Source organism: Pelophylax lessonae (genome assembly GCF_965119305.1).
Source record: "Pelophylax lessonae genome assembly, chromosome: 5".
Lineage (NCBI taxonomy): Eukaryota > Metazoa > Chordata > Amphibia > Anura > Ranidae > Pelophylax > Pelophylax lessonae.
In genome coordinates, this window is record NC_138772.1 from 130361264 (window position 1) to 130381150 (window position 19887).

At 46.7% G+C, this 19887-nt stretch overlaps 1 protein-coding gene across 2 annotated transcripts in view; it reads left to right on the plus strand.

Moving 5' to 3' along the window:
* The first annotated feature begins 2803 nt into the window (after positions 1 to 2803).
* CCDC126 (coiled-coil domain containing 126) overlaps positions 2804 to 19887 on the plus strand; it is a 52208-nt gene continuing 35124 nt past the window's right edge. The window contains exon 1 of one of the 2 annotated variants that reach the window (XM_082259920.1): positions 2804 to 2989. The gene's annotated coding sequence lies outside the window, so the exon portion shown is untranslated. The remainder of the gene's footprint in view (positions 2990 to 19887) is intronic. The other variant, XM_082259921.1, reaches the window with a different exon arrangement.

The window sequence follows — 19887 nt, forward strand, 5'->3', positions numbered from 1 at the left end:
TAATGGAATTCCGCTGGACAGGGAAAAACCTGCGCAGACTTGCGGGTCCTGTGCGTCCCAAATGAGGACACAACGCCCGGAGGACAGGGCTCATCCTCTAAATGTAAGGTTTCCTTAACAGAAACAATCAACTCATCCATGGTCGCCCGTTCTTTGGGTGACCCTGGGGAGGATGTATCAACACCCTCCACCTCAGCCTCCCCCTCAGACCCCGGGGGGTCTAAGGATGAGCGGGACCCTGAAAAGGGCACGCTCGCAGCAGCAGCATCCATATCCCCATCTGAATCAGAAGAGAGAGAAAGCCTTGGCCGTTTTCTCGCAGCCCGTTCAGACATCAGCATTTCCATATTTGCCACTAAAGTCGCAACCACAGCAGCCAGATCAGGTCGCAGCGGGGCCACAGGAGAACTGGGGCCCCCCACTAAAGCTGGAGGAAACTTGCTTTCCTGAGAATCCATGGCTCAAGACAATAAAAAAACTACAGTGCAAAAAAAGTAGTGTACTGTCCCCTTAAATAGCGCTGCGGAGTGCGCAGCCCACCGCTACTGTCACAGCTGTGAAGACCCCCAAAAGGAGAAAGAAACTGAGCCAGAAGCAGTATACAGAAGAAGACTCCCGTAGAATGCCCCGTACACACGTGCAGATTATCTGAAGACTTTTGTCTGCAGATTTACCAAAACCATATAATATGAGGTCAAACCTAAACACTTTCAATTTGTATGCAATCCAGCAGGCCCTTGCACTACATAGAAAAGGTAAGTCTGCAGACAAAAGTCTTCAGATAATCTGCACGTGTGTACGGGGCATGAGAGAGATAAACTGCAGAGCCCGCAGATCTTTGCTACCTGTGTCTGCGCTGTCTGAGAGGAAAAGGAAATGCTGCTGGAGGGGGCTGGCCATAAGCCAGACCCCAGGGAAAATGGCTGCCCCATAGGGATGCATAGGAGGCTACACCAAGATGGCCGCCGACATGCGGCCGAACCAATTGTTTCACCGCCCACAAAATGGCGGCGGATGGCGCCAAAATGAGCTGTATACTCGCCCCAGAGGGGCTATATACCTGTGCATAGCAAAAACATGGCGGACGGCGCGATTTCACCCCCGGAGCAGTCGCCGCACAGCACACAAGTCTGTACCCCCAAACATGCACCTAAGGTGACACAGGGACAGGGACCCCCGGCAAACATACCGATCTGCACACAGCGAACCCCACAGGGATCGCACAGGGAGTCACACAGGCACAGACATGGGGACACACAGCAACACAGACTGCCACCCCAGACAGAGGCCCCACACAGAAAGTACTTACCTGTACCCGATGGCGTGGGGGAGCCTCTGTGCACGGATAAACCTCTGTCCTCATCTGACAGGGAGTGCCGTGAGCCAGGGACATGACGCTGCAGTACCGCAGACAAGTCCTGTGAGGTAGCCACCTCACGGCTGCATCCCTGCAGCGAACAGGGATGGGTCGTTCTTAATGCCAGGGCGAACCATAGCTGAACGCTCGATGGCGGGCTGGGGGTCCATCTGACCCTCTGTGCCTTGGAGAACCAGGGCGGTCAGTCCGAATCCCAGTACCGCCTGATCCATCTTCATCCGAAGAATAAACTAACACTAAAGTTGACAAAATAAACAGCTAGTAAAGTGAGAGAAAAAAACTGACATTTAAAATAAAATCAAATAAAAGATTTAGGAAGGCTGAGACTGAAGCCCCAGCACAAGGTAGCCAGAACTATTCCTGATGCTAGGCAAACTAAAACTGAGTTGGGAGTGGTGATGCAGGGGGGGTATTGACCAGACGGGACAGCCCCCATGGGTGTGTATATGCTAATGCCTTTTATACTAAAGGCCCGTACACACGTACCGATCGTCAGCATACAAACGTCGGCGGACGAAAGATCTGCCGATTGTACGCTTGTTAGTATGGTGCCTCCGACAGCTGTCTGCGCACATTCTGCGGACAACAGTCTTTCTTGCAAGCATTTAAATTTTTGTATGCCGACACCAGAACGGACGATTGTTCGCCAGTCAGTACAGAATTCTGCCGACAGACCGCAGATTTGCAAGACTGGGCATGCTCAGAAAAGAAAAAACACAGGGAAAGTTAACCATTACATGACATCACTTCTGCAGTCGGCTGTAGTCGGCGGACAAAATTCTTGGGCAGTCTTTGCACTTTTCAACAGACACCGACATCCCGGGGAGAAAAGACGAACGTTTGTATGCCGACGATCGGCACGTGTGTACGGGGCTTAAGTCTATATGCCTAGCTATTCCTACGGATAGGTGGACAATACCCAATAGTGATGACTTAGAGGAGGCGGCGACTGTCGGAGGACGTAAAAGAAATATAATTTTTTCCCATATGTATACAATATATTGTTTTGCTCCCAGCCAAACTGTTTTTTTTGTTTTTTTTTAATATTATAGTAAGAGATGAGTGTATAGAGAGTAAAGCACATAATTCATCCCTTCCATATCGCTGTCACGACATTAATAATGAACGGCCAGGCATTAAGTGGCGGATATTGTTTCCAGGCAGTGCTGCCTTTGCTGTCCATGCAATCAGCAGAAGTAATGTAAAATTCCATAGTGTTTGCAGACTGAGCAGCATCTGCCTATCAGGAGGACACTATATACATAGAGAGACCTCTATATCCCCCAGCCGCAGCTATTGACAGGAAGCCTAGGGGCGCTGGGAGGGGGGCAGAGAGAACTGCCAATCAGGAGCCGCCGTACAAGCTGTGCGCTGTAGGCCGGTACAGCTCAGCCAATGGCAGTCCGCCTTCCATGGTCGGCCAGGAAGAGGGTCTGCGCTGTGTTGTGCACTTGTCATTGTTGAATATGGAGCGGTGCGGGTGACAGTGGCAAGGAATGGATCGCTGTGGTCACCAAGGGGCCTGAGGACAGCAGACAGAGCGGAGATCAGCAGCCAGACTCACCGAGCAGCCTTCTTCTCACCATGCCAACTCTTCATCGGGCAATGTAGGTGAGCAGGGAGGGAGGGCAGCTGGCTCACTCCAATGTGTTCATGATGAACTCCTAAATGAACACGATTTGATGATTGCTCTGCAATCACAGAGTGATTGTTGGGTGTATGACCTGCAGGTGACATGATGATGAAAGCAGAGGATTCTTAGGGCATTAGTAACAATTTAAAGCTTTGCAGGCACTTAGTCTAGCCTCCAGCTGCAATATTTTGCATACACAATGTCCTGCCTGGCAGAGGGGGAGGAGGGGGGGTATTTTCCCCAGGGGCCACATAAGAAACTTGGAGGGCCAAACTTAATTCTGCTTTTTATTTTGGATCTGGGAAGGTCTGCAGCTATGCAAACATATAAAAAATAATAAATCTGTCTCTAGGAATAATAGGTACAACCAGTCATGAAATGGCTCTCTCTCTGGCAGTCCGGAGGGGGTGGTAAAAACCTGAACTGTAAAATAACAGCCAAATGGAGCTGCCTACATACCACAACATGGGCTGCAGAGTTTGACAAGTGGCACCACTTTTTCAGTTGCAGTAGTGCAGCATTATAGGAGGGTGAAATCAGGTGGGAGGGGGCAATATAACACCGCCTGTCTGCGAATTGCTCTGAAAAGCACTGCGATTGGAAGAGAGAGCCTGAGATCGGTACAACTAATATTTTTGCTGACCTGGAGTGATGAACGGGTCCACGGCTCTCGGGGTTTGCAGCAGCATGGAGACGCTAATACAGGAAGAACATGGCGAGGTAGCAGTGACGGCTCTTAAGGCTACATGTACACGGGACGTTTTAAAAAGTCCCTTGAACCCTGGAATTTAAAGGATGTTTAAAACGTCCGTTGTGTCGCGTTTGCGCTCAGAACCGTTTCTAGAGGTCAAAAAATCATTCCCCTTTAAAATGCAAAAACGCGAGCGCTAAATGTGGGTGATCTCGTTCGGTCGCGTTTTTGCGTTTGAAACGCCGCTAAACACACGTTCTGAACATCCTGAACGCAAATAATTGCTTTCCAAAAAACGACACTGAACTCAACTGCCTCTAAATGACTGTAAACGACCCAGTGTACATAGACAGATAAGATAACGTAGAGGTGGGTTCAGGGGCTTCTGAAAAAAACGCCCAACTGCTCAAAAATGTCCGTTTACAAGTTGCAGTGTACATGAGTATAAAATTGTTGAATATCCGCGCTCTCAGAAATTAGCAGCCAGCATTAACTAAAGACAAAAAATGCAGCGCTCATAAAATGACATATGTTATAAATAAATGTATGAATAAAAGTCCACTTCAAGCTGGCGTAATGAGTTGTATAGTCCACTGACAACACCCTTAATACTTGGCAATCCGTCTATAAAATGACGGACAGTGAAGACCTCCACCACACACAAAGTCGCCAGCTGGCCTCTTACCAGATGGGTATGACCACCGCTCTTACAATGGTCCTACAATGCTTGTTGTTATAAAGCTGGATAATCGACCCTGAAAGCTTCCAATAGGTGCTCCCAATCCAAATGTCGGATCGCAGAGTAGAAATGATGAGGCACCATCACTCCAGTTTTTCAAAGTGTTGCCATAGTTCAGCCTTGATGGGCACCTCAGAAGCATTTGTCGCTGCAGGGCCACAGAAGAGATTCCACGTTGCTTTGAGCCTGGTTACTGCAGGAACAAGCATGTGCTGGATCACAAGCGTTGTATGACCATTGTGAGAGCGGTGGTCATACCCATCTGGTAAGAGGCCAGCTGGCTACTTTGTGTGTGGTGGAGGTCGTCACTGTCCCTGTCATTTTATAGACGGATTGCCAAGTATTAAGGGTGTTGTCGGTGGACTATACAACTCATTACGCCAGCTTGAAGTGGACTTTTTATTCATACATTCATTTACAACATATGTCATTTTATGAGCGCTGCATTTTTTGTCTTTAGTGTACATGAGGCCTAAGGCTCGTACACACAATGTGAAAGTCAGAAGTAAAATTTTCGGTTAGTTAGTATAGTGCTTTCAACAGCGGATTATGAATTTTTCGGACGACAAAATCTGGATGTGCAGGCTATAACATTTTTATCGCATGTCAACACAACGTCCGATTTTCGTTTTAATTAGTACAGTTTTCGTCCGAAAAAAATCATAAGAGCAAGACTAGTCATGCTCAGAAATGAAAGAACACATACAAAACAATTCAACACATGACATAACTTCTGGAGTAGAATTCTGTTATACGGGAATTTTCGTATGAAAGTAACCTCTTCACTATTGATATGAGACTAGCATGCAACAAAAAACAGATGAAAGATTGTTCGATAATCTGATCGTGTGTACGAGGCTTTAGGCAATGATCTCCCACCAGAACCGAGCCTCCCTACTGCACCAATCAGCTCCTCAGGCTCTTGCCTTTCAGTTCTTGCCGCTCTCTAAATGGACATATTGCAGGGCATGCTTCTCTGAGCCTATTCCCTTCCTCGGTGTGGAACCTAACCGGCTCAGAGAGGCATGATGACAGTGGAGACCATCAAAGGGTCGGATGTGGCCCTGGGGCCACAGTTTGTCCAGGTCTATATAGTGCACAGTTGGTATTGATGATCATTTTATTGTGTCAAATAAATGATCTGTTTTCCAACTAGGAAATTAGTTACATTGATGGTGGACTAGTGTTGTGTGAGGTTTTTTTTTTTTTTTTTTTTTTTTTTTTTTTTTTTTTATCCTTGCTTGACCTTTTTTTACATGTGTTTTATTTCACTTAGGTCCTCTGGCACCTAAGGTGAAGATGCCAAAGAGCCCCTCTCCTGAACTTGGGTGGATAGAGCTCACACTTTGTCACATGCAGTAGCAGGGCCAACGTAGGGTGAGGAATAGCAGCCGCTGTCCATGCCCATGGACTTTAAATGGGATCAGGAAAGGTGATGCAACCTGGTTAAGGCAGCCCATAGACGGTGCAAATTTCTTTCCTGCAACCCAAAAATTAGCACAATGCCTCCATCAACGTAGACAGTTGGGCTGGGGAATTCCTCCTGCCGAGGAATTGTCTTCTGGCGGGGAAGCAACCGCCTCTGGGAGAAGACAGTGATTATCGCTAGCGGCTATAGCAGGCACTTGCATTAATCAGAAGTGAATCCAGCAGGCTGGTTGTACCCAGTTGATTGATTGCTCAACTTTTGTTACTTTGAGCCTGCCCAATAAATTCCTGCTGAACCGGCTGAGATTTGAGCCGTGTATGACCAACCTTAACCAGTGTGAGATGATTCATAATCAGCATGGTAAAACAAAGTCATCAGTTTATTAACATCATTGTTACCCAAATGTATTTCATCTGGGGTCTAAAGCAGCCTAATGCCCCGTACACACGTGCAGATTATCTGAAGACTTTTGTCTGCAGACTTACCTTTTCTATGTAGTGCAAGGGCCTGCCGGATTGCATACAAATTGAAAGTGTTTAGGTTTGACCTCATATTATATGGTTTTGGTAAGTCTGCAGACAAAAGTCTTCCGATAATCTGCACGTGTGTACGGGGCATAAGGCCCCGTACACACAATCAGATTATCGAACGATCTGTTGTCCATTTTTTGTGGCATGCTAGTCTGATGTGGAAAGTGAAGAGGTTATTTTCATACGAATTTTCCTGTACGACAGAATTCTACTTCAGAAGTGATGTCATGTGTTGAATTGTTTTGTATGTGTTCTTTCATCTCTGAGCATGCCTAGTCTTGCTCTTAAGATTTTTTTCCGTCGAAATCTGTACTAATGAGATGAAAATCGGACACCGACATTATTGTCGGGATCTTTCCAGAGCCCAGAATGGCTCTGCATTGTCAACTGATAGCAGGCTACAGCCCACTGTCAGCTGATTCTGGATCATAGCAATCAAAGGCAAGTGCATTCCTGTCACCCACAAGAGATGTATGGGCAAAAAAGCTTTGGTTATACTTCTGTTTTAGTGCCGGTTCACACTATGGTGATGTCAGACATCGCATGTGATTCACAACGCATTGCTGTGCAGATCGCATGCGATGTTTGTGCCATGCGATTTCAGCCATTCGCACCAAAATGGTGCAGGACCCTTTTTTGGTCTACACTGGAATTGGATCGCATGGGTGTTCATACCTATGTAATATGATTCCTGCACCATTTCACAGTTCGCATTGAGAACTGCAAACCAATCTGAGGTTGTCATTACCTTTACATTGACACCCCCAGCGTTACTCAGATCTCAGTGTGAACCACTGTGCGATTCTGGAAACCGGCACTGATTCGCAGGGTTTCCCCGCATTGCATCAGTGTGAGTCGGGACTGAATAAGTGTTAAAACAGCCAATTGCATTTCCCATAGGAAGCCAGTGTGACACCACAGGAGCACATTTGGGAGACAAGGACAGAATGTGTCACCCTAGAACAGAAGCTGCTTGATCAAATACCGTCATAACAGGATCATCAGGGTTTGATAAAAGTTGCAGATTTAAAACAAAAAAAAACTTTTGAAATTACATTAAAGTGGTGGGTGGCTGGCTGTTTGGCACCCTGTGGGGGTGGGTGGCTGGCTGTCTGGCACCCTGTGGGGGTGGGTGGGTGGCTGGCTGGCTGTCTGGCACCCTGTGGTGGTGGGTGGCTGGCTGTCTGGCACCCTGTGGTGGTGGGTGGCTGGCTGTCTGGCACCCTGTGGAGGTGGGTGGCTGGCTGTCTGGCACCTTGTGGAGGTGGGTGGCTGGCTGTCTGGCACCTTGTGGAGGTGGCTGGCTGTCTGGCACCCTGTGGTGGGTGGCTGGCTGTCTGGCACCCTGTGGTGGGTGGCTGGCTGTCTGGCACCCTGTGGTGGTGGGTGGGTGGCTGGCACCCTTTGGTGGTGGGTGGGTGGCTGGCTGGCACCCTGTGTTGGTGGGGGGTGGGTGGCTGGCTGTCTGGCACCCTGTGGTGGGTGGCTGGCTGTCTGGCACCCTGTGGTGGGTGGCTGGCTGGCATAGGGGCTGTGGGCAGCTGGCTGGTACAGGGTCTGTGGGTGGCTGGTACAGTGCCTGTGGCTGGCTGGTACAGGGCCTGTGAGTGGCTGGCTGGCCGGTACAGGGCCTGTGGGTGGCTGGCTGTCTGGCACCCTGTGGTGGGTGGGGGGCTGTCTGGCACCCTGTGGTGGGTGGGTGGGTGGCTGGCTGGCTGGCACAGGGGATGTGGGTGGCTGGTGCAGGGCCTGTGGGTGGGTGGCTGGCTGGTGCAGGGCCTGTGGGTGGCTGGTATGGGGCCTGTGGATGTGGGTGGCTGGCTGCCACCGGGATGCTGTGGGTGGGTGTATGGCTGTGATACACTCCTGTGAGGCTAGTCCCGACTCCAGATGAGGCTCTCCATGGCGAGGGAGGTGGCCTAAGAAGGCAGAATGACGTCATGAAAATATCGGCCAGTCCCGGGGCCGATACCGATATATTGGGGAAAGTGCATATCGGCCCTCAATATATATCGGCTTTGCTGATAATCGGTCAATCCCTAGTGCATGGAGCATCTGATCAGGTCTGCCTGAAAAACTGGCATGCAGGTTGGGTGGGGATGGGGATGTGATATTCTCCAATGATGCAGTGCGTAGGTCTAGCAGTCATTTGACACATGGTGAAGGTGGGGACCTTACTAATCTGTCAAAGTAGTGACACCACCCAACGCTGCAGAAGAGCGCTAATGAGTGGGCATAAAGTGGTTGGAGGTGGACTTCATGTAGCAACTGTGCCATAAATGGACAGGGCAATAATGTCTCTTCAAAGGATAAGTTCACCTTTGGGAACATGTTACACGTCCCACCTGTTTTTAGGGTGGAAGATGTTCCTGCAGTGTATCTGCCTGCCCATACAGGATATACGGGTACATAAATATACTGACAGGTCTGCAGGAGACCTGCATGGCACCAGCCATCTTCTGATCACTGGTGCAATACGTTACAGGCTCCAAAAGGAAAAAATATTAAATGAACAAAAAAATGTGCATTTATTTATTTTTTTTATTTTTTTCTAAAAGGTGAATTTATCCTTTAACCAATGACACTCTTACCTCGTTCCGTTATAAGCCTACTTTTTAGGTACGAAAAAGTAAAGTCGCACACCAGCATCACACGGAAACTCTCAGACCGTGCACCAATGTCAGCTGATGGGATATAATGTTTTAGGAGGTGGTGCAGTGTTTCAGTGACTGCAATGAGAGAGCAGATGTCATGTCTAGGAGATCGGTCTGCTTGCGGTGGCCCTAAAGGTATTGGATTTGATCTTGACAGGAATGCAGATGTCGCTTTGGGGACATTCTGAAGTAGAAAACAATCACAGATAATTGATGTACAAAGGAAAATGCCCCCTGGCAGCTTAGTATTTTTTCATCGTGCACATACACTAGATTACCAAAAGTATTGGGACGCCGGCCTTTACACGCACATGAACTTTAATGGCATCCCAGTCTTAGTCCGTAGGGTTCAATATTGAGTTGGCCCACCCTTTGCAGCTATAACAGCTTTAACTCTTCTGGGAAGGCTGTCCACAAGGTTTAGGAGTGTGTCTATGGGAATGTTTGACCATTCTTCCAGAAAGGCATTTGTGAGGTCAGGCACTGATGTTGGATGAGAAGGCCTGACTCACAGTCTGCACTCTAATTCATCCCAAAGGTGTTCTGTCAGATTGAGATCAGGACTCTGTACAGGCCAGTGAAGTTCCCTCACCCCAAACTCACTCATCCATGTTTTTATAAACTTTGCTCAAGTTCCTCCACCCCAAACCAAAAATGTAATATATTGCAGCTTACCAATTATCAGATGTGGTGACTGCATTCGTTTTCTATCTTTTGGCTTTTCCCCTCTGTTTTCAGCTGATTATTCAGCCAGTAACACACCTCTTGTATTAGTGAGGCACCACTCTGGAGGAATGAGCACAGGAGGCACAACAGACAGCAGCACTGACAGTCTTGGTGAAAGGGGAGTGTTAAACATATTAGCAGATTTAATTATATTAAACAAATCAAAGCCAAACTCCAGCTCACACTGTATAATCAGTTGCAGCAAGCAGTTTTTTTCCTTTAGGGATAAAGGTTTTGCATGAAAAATAAAAGCTGATTGTTTTAATCATCGCTGCCAGTGTTAAAGTAGAACTAGGAGCAAAATGTTTTCCTTCATTTTGAATAGAGTAAGGCCTCTTTCACACGGTCCGCCTCCGTAGGCGGATCCGTGTTGCTCAGCAGGGATCGATCCGCGATCCCCGCTGAGCCGGCGGATGACAGCTCCATCTCCGCTTGCAGAGCGGAGAGGGAGGTGTCTCAGCCCCCGCTGCCCTCTATGGGGGATCGGATGAGAGCGGACCGCCTGTCCGCTCTCATCCGATCCGATTACTGAACGGATGGAAAAATAGGGTTTCCATCCGTCCAGATTTCACGGACAGGATCGGATGCGGATGGCAGCGGGTGTCAGCGGAGGTGTCTGTTTTCACTGCCCCATAGAGCTGCATGGAGGATCCGATCAGATCCGCCTAAAAAACTGACAGGCGGATCTGATCGGATCGCCCGTGTGAAAGAGCCCTAAGGGAGGGTTATAACCCCTGTCAATTTTTTTCACCATCTGTGTTCCTTTGCGGAGATTGCTCTCCACTTCCTGTCCCACAGCCAAACAGGAAGTGAGAAATCCCTGCAAATTAAGGGAATTCTTTGGGGACCCCCAGGTCACCAGAACTAGTGTCCCCATTGGAAGATTTTTCCTCTATTACTTTTCTTGGGACAACCCAAAGTTTGTTTTTTTCTTTTTCTTTCACTTTTAATGATAATGGTAAATAGGACAAATGGAGAGGGTAAATCTCCCTAATGGGGGCACAGATGGCAATAAAAACTGTCAGGTGTTCTAATCCCTCTCCACTCTATGCAAAACCTAAAAAAATAAGTTTTGCCTTTAGCAATACTCTAAAGTGTTACTAAACCCACATCAGTAAAATCAGTCTGTATATGCAGTAAAGCATGCTTGTTATACTCGCTGTGGAACCGAAGGGTTAATCCTCTGCATTGTGTTAAAAGGCTGTTGGATCCTGGCTTCTGTGATCCTCCCCTTCTTCCACTGTCCCCAATCCATCTCCTGTTAGAACAGAACTTTGGGCGCAGTGGGCACATGCTCAGTTTGGTGTTTTGCTAGAGAGTTTTTCTTGGGAGGGTGCATATGATCGGCCCCCGGGGCAATCAGCACTGTTTAGACAGAGGGGCAGGGGTCCTGCAGCCTCGTAGGACAGAGTACAATGAAAACTTCTCATACAAACTTTAACTAGGACATATACATAAGACTGCTATATACTGCTGATGAGAAAAGGTATTTACCAGTTTATATTTACTATATTACATTTGTGTGTAATGTGGGAGACCAGATATAGTGAATGCAGGGTCCTGGGTTTAGTAACACTTTAAGTGGTTTGTTTCATCCATGCAAACTGATACATTCTGGTGGAGAGTTTGTGCTGTGAAAAACAGACTGCCTGGCTGGATCAACGGATGAAAACAGAAGAAAGGGAGCCTTAAAGTGGAACTTCTGCTTTAAGTGGTCCTGACCCCCTGACTTGCTACATTTGGCATGTCATTTTTTTTGGGGGGGGGGGGGGGAGCGGGTACCTAGATTTGACAGGTACCCACTCCCACTTCCGCTCGGCTGCTTAGGCGGCTCGAGCAGAAGTTCTCCTCTGCCCCTCCCACCCTGAAATCTTCTGGGACACGTCAGAGGTCCCAGAAGATTGTCGGTCCATTCAGCATGCGCAGCGCAACTCGAGCATGCGCAGTGTGCACCTGGCTGTGAAGCTGCATGCTTTCACAGCCGGGTGCCCACATCCGAGATGACGGCGCAGCGGGGAGAAGAGGGAGAGAACCGAGGCTCCCTCCAGCCGCATCGCTGGATCGTGGGACAGGTGAGTTTGTGTTTTATTAAAAGGCAGCAAGTACACTTTTTGTAGCTGCTGACTTTTAATAAACACGAAAATGGCTGAAACTCTGCTTTAAGGAAACCAATGCAGCCATCACATCTAAGAATTAATAAGCTGCAAAAGAATAAATGTCTGCTTTTGGGTTTAGTACTGATTTAACCCTTGCAGTGCATAGAGACCCCGCTACAATGGTGGATATTGCTGGAGTTGGGTTTTAAATATCAGTTATGTTTTACAGTGCATGCTTGCAAAAACCCTCCATAAATGTGGATGTGTTTCTTGCTTTATTACACAGACAGGGAACTAATAAATGTTATTGTAATGCAGAACGTGTCGATTTTTGATGGGTCCCCATATGACTGTATGTAAACATAGCTCCGTTTGTGCATAAAATCAGCAGGGAGTCATATAGCACGCTTTATCTGTTTCAAATCATCTACAGGTTGTGTTTGTTTCCTAAAGTGATTGTAATGTCCCTGTGTTGTTTTATTTAAAAAAAAAAAAAAATTAAATTATACTTACCTCCTCTGTGCAGTGGTTTTACACAGAGCAGCCCGGATTCTCCTCTTCTCGGGTCCCTCATTGCTACTCCTGGCCCCTCCCTCCCATCGAGTGCCCCCCACAGCAAGCAGTTAGCTATAGGGGCACCCGAGCCGAGCTGCAGCTCCATGTGTCCATTCAGACACGAAGCTGCTGTTCAGCCCCACCCCCGCTCTCTTCTGATTGGTTTACTGACTTTGATGGAAAGTCGCGGGAGCCAGTGGTGCTGCGGCTGTGTCTCAGCCAAACAGGAGAGAGAGTCCCGGACAGCCAAGGGTCTCGTGGACATCGCTGGAGCGAGAAGTGGTTCAGGTGAGTATTAGGGGGTGCTGGGGAAGCTTCTACACACAGAAGGCTTTTTATCCTAATGTATAGAATGCATTAGGATAAAAAGCCTTCTGAATTTACAACTCCTTTAAGGATGACAATGTAATAAATATTCCCACCAACGACACCACCACCCCTCTGAAAACCTGTGAAGAAATAACAGTAATATGATGGACAGTTCATGTATGTATGAGGGAGCAGAGCAATACATGGCAGGGGGTGGAGGGAAATACATAGAGAAGGTTGTGAGGTGAAGATACCCTGGCGCTAGTCTAAAGAGAAACTTCACCCCCCCAAATAATTTTATATTGACACCCGTAGCAGTTCGCCGAGCACAGTGTGAACTACCAGCAATTCTGATGCGGTGCGGGAACCCGCACAGGACCGCTATAGTTCCTGCATCAGTGTGAACCTAGCCCAAAGAGAGTGAAAACAACCTTAATCTGTATTAAATCCATAAACAAACATTTATTATCTTGCAACTTAATGATTCTTCTATATGATGGATGTGTTTATTTCCTTTTTTAGGTTTTCTTAAGTTATTTATTTTTTTCATCTGGTGATCCAGCCAGTAAGTCTGTTGCTTTTCAAAAGAACAAGCCGTCCTGCAGATGTATCCAGTTACAGGGATGAGGCAAACAATTTAATACTGACGGGTGCTTAGAGTGATCAGCTTTTATTTATTATGTAAAAGAGTTTGCTTTAAAGCGGAGTTCCAGCCTCGGAAAAGTTTTTTTAGAAAAAAATACCCCCGGGACATTCAGGGCTAGTTCATTCCACAACGGATAGCCTCCCAGGTCGCACTTACCTTTTAGAAGAAATACTTACCTTGAAAATTTCTTGTCCAGCGCTGCCATCTCAGGTGTGGGCAGCTGAAGCCAGGGCGTCCTCTTCCGTGTCTTCTTCGTCCCAGAATGCCCTGCACCGGCCCCGCTCGTCACTTCCGGGGCAGGTGCGTCATCCCTGCACAGCTTCTGGGCATGCCCAGAAGCTGTTTAGCAGGGAATGACGCGCCTGCATCGGAACTGACGAACGAGGCCGGTGCAGGCGCATTGACTCCTGGGAGCGATGATGTTCAGCTCCCAGGAGTCATCGCAAGCAGGAAGTGACGCCGCGGGCCGCGACCGCAGAGGGAGGAAGTAGAAGGAAGGTAAGTATACTTTCTTCAAAAACAAGGTGAGTAAACAAAAAAAATTGGGATTATCCATTTATTTTTGAGGCCGGAACTCCGCGTTAACTAAAGTGTTAGCTGAAGTTTAGCTTCAATTTGCTAGTGTATTTAAATCTGCTAGTACATCTAACACCCCCCCCACCCAACCGACTATGCTGCTGTCCAATTGAGTTCCTGTTCTCATTCATTTACAGTGGAGGCTCTCCAATACAGGAGATGTGTTACTGGCTAGATCACCAGGTGAAAACGGAGGGGAAAAAGCCTGAAAATGCAGCCACCACATCTAATTTTTTGGTTTTGGGTTTAATGCCGCTTTAACATGTTAAAGCTTTTGGAAAATTTTAGAGATTGGGGTTACATGTATTCTTTGGCTTTGTATAGACAAACAGCTAACATTGCTGCACCCCTGAAAAGCCATTTGCAATGTATTGCTTTTCAGAGGAGTTTGACAGGCCTGTTTTTAACCCTGTACATGCTGCAGCACCTTGTCGCAACCTCATGCATGCAGTGCAGCCCCATTCCCTTGAATGGGTCACATCTGGTGTTGGTACTGCTTACCAAACACGACAGGGGGTAACATTTTTGCTGTGTATACCCCATCTGGTCACCTTTGCAGCATAAGGCGTGGGAGGGGGCCTGGCTCAACTGCCTGTTTTTACCACCCTCCAACTACAAGTGTAATCGAGCCATAGGATTGGCACAGTGAGGTCTCAGCTCAGGGTGCATTTTTCATATTGACTGGAAAATCCCTTGGAAAAAAAATGAATCCATAAAATACAAGAGTGCGCAAAGTCTAGCAAGAATTTATGTAATCTGGGTAATAATCTTCCGTAACAATGAATATTGTTTTTGAAGCACCGCGTTTGTTTCAACAGCATGGCTATGCTGCAGCAAATTGGTTTTATTACAACATGTGTACTTCTTTTTTCCCCAGGGAGGCCTAGCAGTTTTTTCTCCATGAACAGAATTACTGGGTAATCTCGCTCAAATAATCTTTTTCATGTCGGGTTGAGGCAAATGCATTCTATTCAATTTATCCTAACAGCTGGATCTGTGTTTAAAGACGCAAAGCTTGTTTAATGATTTAACTGCTGAACAAGCTACAATAATCTCTGCGCAGTAATACCTTTATTCCATCCAGCTCCTTTCTATTAGTGGGTCTCAATGTCATTTTACAGCTATACAGTTGAGTTCAGCAGTACCAATCTATAAATAATGTATTCTGGCTACCAAGGATGAGATTTTAGTGCCCATTACCACCTGTGCTATTTAACATCCACGAAAGGTTTGCCTTGTTTATAATGATGCTAGGACACATCTGTTCTATGCGTTCACCAAATCCACGTCCATTTTTTGATTTATTGATGCATGATATTGAGGCCTTTGATAGGAATGGCTGCACATGACGATGCACCAGTCCAAAGCATTTACAAAAGGAGGGTGCCGACGGGTAGTCTGTACTTATGGCAACTGTCTAAATTCGCCATTAATTTCCACTAGTCAATCAGGAACTGAAATTTGCTCAGTGTATGGCCAGTAGGGATGGGCTCGGAAGTGTTCAGGATCCCACCTGCCCAATCCCGTCAGGAAGCCGACCCTGCATACAGCTAATCACAGGCCGGGAGACATTTCCCGGTCAACAGCTGCACAGATCAGGAAATATCTCACTGCCGGGGATTAACCGTGTGCAGTGTTTGCTTCCTGGTGGGATCCCGGACACACCCGAGCCCATCTCTAATAGCCAGATTTAGACAATTGTCACCAGAAAAGACTTGTACATTAAACCCAGGGCAGCCATCAGAAGTTTTTGGGCCCCTTGCACAGTAGGGCGCGCCTACTATGTCGTCATCCTCCTCCAGTCCCATGCCCTTCATCCCATGTCCTTCTCCTCCAGTCCCACCTCCTCCACCCCAGGAAAATAATGGTGAACAGATCTAGTAAATGTCTCCTGCCCAGGCGTGAACAGCTGGAGAACAGGGGAGGGCGGGGCCTACAGCTGTGTGTGAGGGGCAGTGCCCCCCCCCCCTCCCATAGTGCCAGTCTGCAAGGGAACGGTGGAGCTTACAATTGAAGGGTATTGCGAGGACAGGTTTGGGGCCCCCTACATGTGTATGGGCTGTCCCCCCCTGATGGCGGTCCTGATTAAGCCTCTGTGTCCTAATCGCTCCATATTCTATCTAAAAATAAAAAGAGGTTTTACACATTCCTTAAAACCTTCCACTGACCCAATTCCTATAGGTTTTCACCATGCCCCCACCCCCTCCCTTTCGTGACTGTGTTTAGGCTTGGCAACTGGCTGCTAAGAATCAAGCATTGCTTCAATAGCAGATGCTTTGTGGTTGCTCAGGGAAGGGAGTTCAGCATTGACTTGATATGAACTTGTCCTCACTGACCTCCAATGCACCACAGCAGATTGCCCTGGCATGAATAGACCCTTAGGCCTCATGCATATCGCTGCTACTAAACATTTTGGGGCTTATGACATTTTTTGCCTAAGTCTCTGAATGCAATTCATTAAAATCCGATGTATCCATTGACATATAGGCTTTTAAAGAAGTTTATAGGCAATCCATTAACCGTCTCCTGAATGCGGAAGATTGGCATTCAGGAGAGGAGCTTTTGGGCATATATAATGCAAAACTCCGCTTAACCCGCCTAAACGCTAGGTGCGTTCTGCACTTCAGCACTTATTAATTTCAGTAGCCAGAGTAAATAAAAATTCTGGCCAATTATAGAAATGCCCAAACACCAAAAGCTGCTAAACTAGCCTAAACTCGTTTAGAAAAAATGCAGTTTACGTGAGTTTTTTTTAACTCCTGTCAGGAGATACATCGTTTACAATAAACGAGGAGGCCTAAAGGTACCCACCATCCTTCCCAGGCATTGGTGGTCAGTGGATTAGCCCCAGTTCCTCCTTTAGGACAGTGTTTCTCAACCTTTTTTCAGTCAAGGCACCCTCCAAAATTATGAACAGTCTGAGGCACCCTTAAAAATTACGGACAATCTTGAGGCACCCCATTCTAAAATGTAAAAAGTATTCAAATAATTTTACATAATGCAGCAACATCCACATACCTTAGAGGTGATTTATTCTTCCAAAGCAAATACACTTTTGCAAACTGGTACTGACTAGTATTCCAATGTCATCACTCAGCTAATGTAACCCCAAAGCTGATGGAGAGAGGCAAGGGAGGGTCAAACCATGATGCTATCTAGGCAACTAACATCTTCCTTATCAACTGATGATATCAATTGGTCGGTAGAAGGTCATAATGGTGCACAATGAAAAGCTGTGGCTTTGTGTAACTATAAGCAAGGATTTATCCACCCGCTAGCTTGTATAAAATTTTTTGGCAATTTTTAGGCATTTTGCCAAGGCACCCCTGAAGAAATCTCAAGGCACACCAGGGTGCCAGGGCACACTGGTTGAAAAAGGCTGCTTTAGGAGACTGACCAGAAGTGAAGGAAATCTAGATTGGCATGGGAAGGGGTGGGCACAGACTGGAAACCATGTGCAATGATCTGTAGAGTGCGGGGCATTTATGGAATAACAATGGTAAGGGGGAATACAACCAGTGGTCAGTGCAGCTGGCACAAAAATAGGCCTGGGTGTGGGAAAAAGTTCCAGAGTGAGCACTCTCCTACTTGATTGCAGGATGCTGGGATTCTATTGAAACCCTTGAACAGTCCCATGGAACCCAAAAGATTTTGTGAAATGAGTTGCATGCATGCTGGCTTAACCGAATGCTAGCCCTAGAACTTCATTGCCTGCCTTCCCATTGGAAGTGGCTATACCAGCATGTTGGGGAAAACTCCATTACCAAATGGTTTTTCCCCCTTACTTTCAAGTCAACAGTTGTCAGCCCCAGGACCATGACTTGTCTGAGACAGGTGACGCTACCACAAAGCAGGCAAGCCATGGGAACACCGAGAACTTTCTGTTTGTTGTAATGTATGGTTTAGGGTCCATGCACACAAGGCTGAAGAAGAAAATGCCAGGGCTGCTGGCAGAAAAAAAGCAGAATAAAAAATGTTCCTGTGAAGCATCTTGTACAATTTATTTGTAAAATTGCTTGATGCATCTAAATGCCACATTTAGGTGCGTCAATAGTTTTTTCCGCACTAACCCTCCTGTGGGGTTTTTTTTTTTTTTTTTGGAAGCCTGTAATTCTAGCTCTACAAACACACCAGTAAACTCCCAAATGTGCATGGACACATAGGCTAACATAGAGTTGCTTCTACAGGCTGAAAGAAAAAATGCCAAATGCCTGTATAAGCAGCAGTTTGTATGCCCAGTGTGCATGAGGCAATGTAATAGTCTGTTCTGTATTTTATTGGTAATGTAATTGTTAAAGTGATTGTAAAGTCTTGTTTTTTTTTTTTTTTTTTCTATTAAAATAACAAACCTGTACCGTCTGCTGGTATGCGTTGACTCCCTGTCCCTTACTTCCCACCCCTTTTGTGACCTGCTGAGGGGTCTAGTTGGGTCTCCCAACCCCCTGTGCCGCACGGTCTTCTTTACCAATATAAGCGAGTCTGGGACCTCGCAATGGCTAGATTGGATTGTAACGCTCCACACAATGATACCCCACTCTGGTTTAATAGGATGCTGTCTGAACTCCTGCAAATCCTGGATCTGATTGCTTGGGCGTCTAGGGGCGTTTACTTACTCTCCCATGTGTTACATCGAGGATCCATTAAACCTTTCACTCAGCTCAAGCAGGAGTTTGCCCTCCCCTCCCATATGTTTTTTTGCTACCTCCAGCTGAGTCATGCCCTGCGGGAACAGTTCCCACACGGTTGCCCCACCCTAGAGACCCTTGATGTCGTCCTGGTCTTGACTGGCACAGACCACCGGAAGATCATAGCCTTGCTTTATGAGCTGCTGATCACTCCTGCAGCTACTGAAGTAGCTGCACCAGGTGGGAATCTCTGTTGGGGGAGGTTGCAGATGAGGACTGGGGTGATGTACTTGATGTTGCCAAATGTTTTTTTTCCCAAAATGTCAGACAGGCTTACTCAAGTTTGTATCCTACACCAAGTCTATCTTATTCTGGAATGCATAGCTAAATTCTGTCCATCTCGTAGCCCCCAGTGTCCTAAGTGTTTGTTGTCTGTTGGCACCTTTGAGCACCTCTTGTGCCAATGCCCTCGTATACGTGGCTTTTGGGCTCAGGTGATCCAGTTCTTACATGACCAAATGGGTGCTCCTGTGCTTATGTATCCCGGACAATGTCTGTTGGGTCTTTTTCCAGATGCTGAACTGGACAAACACACCTTTCTCCATGAAACGCTTTTCTGTGCCCGCAAACCTCTGGCCAGGGGATGGATTCGGGATATGATACCCACACTGGCTGCATGGATTAATAAAATCAACAGTACTCTGCCCTTTAAGAAACTTATCTATATCAACAGGGGTTGCCCGGGTAAATACAACAAAGTCTGGGACAAATGGCTGAATTCTTCTCTAACTTGTACATCATACTGGTAATACTTAACGGACTACTTACTGCTTATATTTGTACGCCATATTTCACAGGGGCCCTCTTTATTCTATCAGGGCCTACCTTGCATGCATAGCTATGCTGAAGTTTTTGCTTTTCCATGTACAGTAAACCCCCCTCCATTGCGGGGGTTACGTTCCGGACCCAGCCGCGAAAAGTGGAAATCTGCGAAATAGAAAAACCCTATTAAAATGCATTGTAGGCATGTTTTTTTTACTGTCACTGTATGTGTAGAAGCATTTTAAGGTCTTTAAAAACACTTTTAAAACAATAGAAACTCATTTAAACACATAAAAGATACTGAGAGACATAGCAAGAGCTATGGAAAACACAAAAATATTTCATTTTTAATGATTTATATAGTAAAATAACATTACAAAAAAAAACGCAGTATACCGGGACCGCAAAAAATGAACCGCGATGGAGCGGGGGTTTACTGTACTACTCAGCAACTTACCTATGTTGTATTCTGTTATTG